General features: G+C 46.0%; 1 long non-coding RNA gene across 1 annotated transcript; it reads right to left on the bottom strand.

Moving 5' to 3' along the window:
- Positions 1 to 254: 254 nt before the first annotated feature.
- On the bottom strand, positions 255 to 1,007 carry LOC139022954 (uncharacterized). Its single transcript, XR_011474036.1, has 2 exons — positions 652 to 1,007; positions 255 to 490 (listed from the first exon to the last, which is right to left on the bottom strand). It is a non-coding gene; the product is annotated as an uncharacterized lncRNA (long non-coding RNA).
- Between the last annotated feature and the right edge of the window lie 5,333 nt (positions 1,008 to 6,340).

Genomic DNA, 6,340 nt, shown 5'->3' with positions numbered 1-6,340 from the left:
GCACACATTCCTGTGACCTGCAGCTCACCCTGAGGCGCTTGGCAGAACATCATAACAAACTAGTACTGATACAAAGCTTCTGAGAAAGACAGAACCAGCCCCGCTTTTCACAGAAGCCAAGTTCCACCTTTCTGTTTGTCTGGGTATGACAGTTTGTCTGTTTGTCTGGGCGGTCAGTTGTCGGACTCTTAAATAAACATCAAAAGTCCAGGATGTGTCTAAACTTTAAATACAGAACTCAAAGCAAACAAAAACATGGAAAATGAAATACTTTATTGAAAAATTATGAAAATAGAAATATCCGACCACACCTCAGGTCAAACAGTTTCAATGTACATTTGCATTACCTCTAATACGTCCATAGGAAGTGACTGCATTACATTTCTGTCATCCAAAAAGAGAGCTTTCGGTCACCGCCAATGACACAGAGTGGGAGGGACTTGTGCCAGCTTAGACCCGCCCCCACTGTGGTTGATCCAATCATCACGGGCTGCAACAACACCACCATATAAACATAAGAAACCAGGTCCAGGAAGCACGTTACGTTATCCTTACTTCCAACACTCTTACTGAACATTATTCCCACACTTTTATTACTCAGAAACTGACACACTGTGTCAATGCAAACAGCCAAACACACAACTCACTGACCTGCGGGTGACCCAGGTGATGCACTAGTAACTGACTGCTGATCTTGCCTGTTGTGGAGAAGAGATTCGCATACCACCCTGCATACCACTGCTGGCTTGCTTCTGAAGCTAAGCAGGGTTGGTCCTGGTCAGTCCCTGGATGGGAGACCAGATGCTGCTGGAAGTGGTGTTGGAGGGCCAGTAGGAGGCACTCTTTCCTCTGGTCTAAAAAAAAAATATCCCAATGCCCCAGGGCAGTGATTGGGGACACTGCCCTGTGTAGGGTGCCGTCTTTCGGATGGGACGTTAAACGGGTGTCCTGACTCTCTGAGGTCATTAAAGATCCCATGGCACTTATCGTAAGAGTAGGGGTGTTAACCCCGGTATCCTGGCTAAATTTCCCAATCTGGGCCCTCAAACATTCATGTCACCTAATAATCCCCAGTTTACAATTGGCTCATTCATCCCCTCCTCTCCCCTGTAACTATTCCCCAGGTCGTTGCTGCAAATGAGAACGTGTTCTCAGTCAACTTACCTGGTAAATAACGGTATAAATAAAATTGACTCGAGACCACCTGGAAGACCATGACACCCGTGTTACAGTAATTGCCATCACCATTATCATCATCACCACAGCCATTATCATGACGTCTGTGCAGCAGCGGTATCAGCCGACTACCACAACATGAAGGTCAGAGGAATTGGAAGCATTCAGATCCTTGGGAACATTCCTACCCTTACTGTAACCATTTAACTTCTTATGGCTGGGATCCCGTTAACAGGATCGATATGACAACAGCCAGTGAAAGTGTAGGCGCCAAATTCAAAAACAACAGAAATCTCATAATTAAAATTCCTTCAAACATAGAAGTATTTACACCATTTTAAAGATACACTTGTTGTTAATCCCACCACAGTGTCCGATTTCAAAAAAGGCTTTACGACGAAAGCACACCAAACGATTATGTTAGGTCTGCACCTACTCACAGAAAAACACAAGCCATTTTTCCAGCCAAAGAGAGGAGTCACAAAAAGCAGAAATAGAGATAAAATTAATCACTAACCTTTGTGATCTTCATCAGATGACATCATAGGACTTCATGTTACACCAATACATGTATGTTTTGTTCGATAAACTGCATATTATATCCAAAAATCTCAGTTTAAATTGGCGCTAGGCCAAAACCTAGGAAGAAACCTAGAGAGAACCAGCTATGGGGGTGGCCAGTCCTCTTCTGGCTGTGCCGGGTGGAGATTATAACAGAACATGCCAAGATGTTCAAATGTTCATAAATGACCAGCATGGTCAAATAATAATAATTCACGTAGTTGTCAAGGTGCAACAAGTCAAAACCTCAGGAGTAGATGTCAGTTGGCTTTTCATAGCCGATCATTGAGATCTCTACCGCTCCTGCTGTCTCTAGAAAATTGAAAACAGCAGGTCTGGGACAGGGTAGCACGTCCGGTGAACAGGTCAGGGTTCCATAGCCGCAGGCAGAACAGTTGAACTGGAGCAGCAGCACGGGCCAGGTGACTGGGGAACAGCAAGGAGTCATCATGCCAGGTAGTCCTGAGGCATGGTCCTAGGGCTCAGTCCTCCGAGGAGGAGAAAGAAAGAGAGAGATTTAAGAGGAGCATACTTAAATTCACACAGGACACCGGATAAGACAGGAGAAGTACTCCAGATATAACAGACTGACCCTAGCCCCCCGACACAAAACTACTGCAGCATAAATACTGGAGGCTGAACAGGAGGGTCAGGTAGACACTGTGGCCCCATCCGATGATACCCCCGGCAGGCCAAACAGGCAGGATATAAGATGAGAGTGAAAAAACTACAACCTCAGATTTCCCACTTCCTGGTTGATTTTTTCCCCTCAGGTTTTTCCTCCATATGCAGTTATGTTATAAACTCACAACATCAGTTCAAACAGTTTTAGAAAACTTCATTTTTCTATACAATATTATACTAATCAATTTGTAATACGTTAGCTTCTGGGATAGCAGCAGCAGTTTACTTCTGGCAACCTTATTTCAACCAAGCTACTCAATACTGCCCAAGCCATAAAAGTTAACATTTCAAATTTCAAGGGGGAGGACATCCCAAGTATACCAGATAGCAACGACCTTGGAACATGGACAAAGCAGTACCTGAAGTTTCCTGCTCTTCTACATGGGCAGGCCTCTTCTTCTTGTGCGAAACTACAAACAGACAAATAACTATTAACAAAACCCATGCCTTCTCGTAGCGTTACACAGTATGTAACTGAGGTGATGGTAACCTTTGCTAGAGACATAAGACTTGTGTTAGCTCTTGGGCTAACAAAGTATTTGTGGTCTGCTAAACTCGTTTCAAACCCAGTCGGTGCACAAGCATCTGTCCTTGCGACTCACCTGAGCGGTAATTGGCCAGATACCCAGTCGCTAGCCCGCACCGGCGCCACCTTGATGGTGTTGGAGCACCAGTCGCCGACAATGAGGCGACGGCCGCAATCCGAGAAAAATGGTGCTGCGGTAACCAGAGTCATAGGAACGGATTGTCCCTTTTCTTCTCGGCCACCATCAGCTGTGACAGAGATCAAGGTTTAGTATGCGAGATTCTTTCAAGCTCCAACCACTAGAATATTTTCACTCTCACACTAGCCTCACTTCAAAATCTTTTTTCCACACTCTCCACACTAGATCTTTTCACTCTCACACTAGACTTCGTCACTCTCACACGGGAACTTTTCACTCCCACACTAGAACTTTCACTCCCACACTAGAAACTTTCACTCCCAACTAGACACTTTTCACTCTCACACTAGAACTTTTCACTCTCACACTAGAACTTTTCACTCTCACACTAGAACTTTTCACTCTCACACTAGAACTTTTCAACCCCACACTAGAACTTTTCACTCTCACACTAGAACTTTTCACTCTCACACTAGAACTTTTCACTCTCACTAATTATTTAAACTCTCATTATGAAACTGAAAAGCACTGTTACTGTACGCACCTTGAAGACATCTTCAGGATGCCAGGACACACTGACGCCAGGGGAGCCTAGTCTAAATGTAGTGGATTCATTCCCCTCCAGGTCCTACACCCTGTGGGGACAAGAGAGGCTATCTGGCATGAAAGGGAAAGGGCACTAGCTGGACACTACAGGATGGTCGGAGAGGGGGTGTGCTCAGGGGAAATGAACCATTTAAGGACTGTAAGAAAATGATTCTCCTGTCCTCAACTACCCGTTTAGAAAACAACCTCAGACAGGAAGTCTGCGATTCAAACAAACAACCCGGTCCGAAGCTTCAGATAAAACAGGTCCTGTCAAAAATGAGAAATTATCAAGTCCAAAAAACAAGATTAATAAGCACTCAATTAGCTGTGCTGGAGTGGGACGCGCGGCAGCGCTAAAAATAGCTTCCGGAGTACAGCCACCCCCTGTGTGGGGAGAGGAGATGACGCGCAGCACAGCGCAGGCAGACGCCTTGGTGCTGACAGCACACAAAACAAAGGATTACACACGCTAATGGCAGCTAAAAATATAAAAGAAAGACATCATGGCTGGCTGGCTGTTTTTGTCTCACAGGATCCATGTCAAAAAAGTTACAAGCTTCCATCCAAACCCATCTTTCCCCAGGCGTCTGTGAGACTCTCTTCGGGAATGTACTCTAATGAGTGAGCAGCACACACCAGGCCTGTAGTGATGCCAGTGTTTTTATGAAAGCACGTAATGCCTGCSTGTAATTTATCTAACTTCTGTCAGTTGTCCAAGAGATGCGCACACAGAGCCTCACTAGTACTGCCCTTCTTTCAGGGAAAAAGGGATCTTGGTTGTAATCTCCCCCTTGAGCTGTGAAGACAGGCGGGCGGGGCCCTGCACTGARGAGCGAGAAGGCCGAGGACAAGGCAAACGTGCMCCCGGATGTAATAAAACACTTGGAGAGGACAGGCTGCTCCCGAGACCAGGATCTACTCTTCAACCACATCTGAGCCCTCCTCAGCGAACACAAGGCCTCGTATCTAACAGAACATTCCCCTGAACCAGGGAGGAATAAACTTGCAAGTGGTTAAAAATATTTTTTTAAAGGACTGTATGGTTGGGACCGATGTGAATGCGTTGACTGATGAGGTCATGCAGAAGACATTAATAAAGACCCAAAGCCTGTCTAAATGTCAAACATGTTGGAGAGATGTTTGCAGAGTCGCGGCGGAGAGGATATGATTTTGCCCCATCCCAGATGAAGACCTCAGTAAACAAACACAACTTTTCCTGTGTCTTCCCTGCAGGGGATATTTCTCCATGAGAGCTTTTGCTTCTTGACACGACACAGAAGTCAGAATGGCCCTGTGTAGAGTGCGGTGCAGACCCTCTTCCATAGAGCATGAGCGAGGTTGGAAACCTCAGACCACAGCAGACAAACAAGCATAAACCCTCTCTTCTCAGACCACTCGCCAAGCAGAGTTCAATCGCACGCTACGCCGCATCCGGCCAAGTTGTGGTCCACCACTTTGCCCTTCAAATGGGGAAAGATTTTTATTTTATTTTTTATTCTATGTAATCCTTGCTGAACAAGGTGAAAGGGGGCAAGAAACAAGACTGAGACCACCACTGACACAGCGCTGTGTAATTGCATAACACAACAACTGACGTGACATCAAGCAATAACACTGGGCTTTATGTACAATAGAGTTGAAAGGCGAGACTGCATTTGAAGTCTGTGTGTAGATGTGAGCAGCCACACCTTTTCATTTTGGTCAATGGTTTCCAAATGAGTGGAGGAAATGGGAAACGTAGTGTGCACCGTGTGAACTAAATTATGAGAGTGTGCAGGGTAAATAACCTTGGTGACTCTCGGCGGAACGAGGGTTGAGAAATACAAACAGTAATCCCGCCTCAGAGCCTCACAGGGGAGTCCAGGCAGAGGTGCATAGCACGCCGTCCTCCCCGAAACCACACCAACATCCATCTTGATCGGACCTGCTCAAGTGTCTTGAACAATAACACGTTCTTTAACAGACATTTGGACTGTTGAAATAATTATCTCGGCCATTAGTCATTTTTATTGGATCGGTTTGCTCCTCTCGCTAGAGTTGATGATGGGATCCCCTACAACGGAGCAAAAAGAAAGCGTGAGAACATGAGAAGAAAATTWGAAAAGAGGAGATGAAAGACTGGGATGTTGTAGAGTGGACATGGACATACTAACTGACAGATATCTTGACTGACGGGCTAGAGTGGGGAGAAAGGCTCAAACTGTTGTGATAACGCCTCAGAAATACTTCCCAAAAGGATGACACACAGAGTAGATCACACACACAGAGTAGATCTCGCACATCAAATAGTTGCAGCAGGTGTCTCTGTTCAAGCCCTTTGAGTAAGCTGTATTCTGCTGATCCGTGTCAACACGAAGCCAGAGCTGTCACACAACAGAAACATACCTACTGCAAATCCAACTGGAAGCTATCAGACACAATGGGAGCCGAGCCCAGAGAGGTTGGGACCTCTGGCAGACACTCTGACCTCAGTGGGAGGCGGTGACCTCCTTCTAGCTGCTACAGGTGGCTTCTCCGGCTGGAGTAGAGTTCCCACGCAGGAAAGGACAGTGCTGACAAAGAACACAGCAGAGTTATGGTAGGACAACCTGCCAAGTGTACGAACACGCACGCAAGTAGAGAAGCCGGTCCACTGTTCTTTTCTCTCACCCTATCAGGGGTCTCAG

Source organism: Salvelinus sp. IW2-2015, linkage group LG24 (genome assembly GCF_002910315.2).
Source record: "Salvelinus sp. IW2-2015 linkage group LG24, ASM291031v2, whole genome shotgun sequence".
Classification (NCBI taxonomy): domain Eukaryota; kingdom Metazoa; phylum Chordata; class Actinopteri; order Salmoniformes; family Salmonidae; genus Salvelinus; species Salvelinus sp. IW2-2015.
The sequence above is the reverse complement of the archived record's forward strand: the minus strand, read 5'-3'. Positions and strand labels throughout refer to the sequence as shown.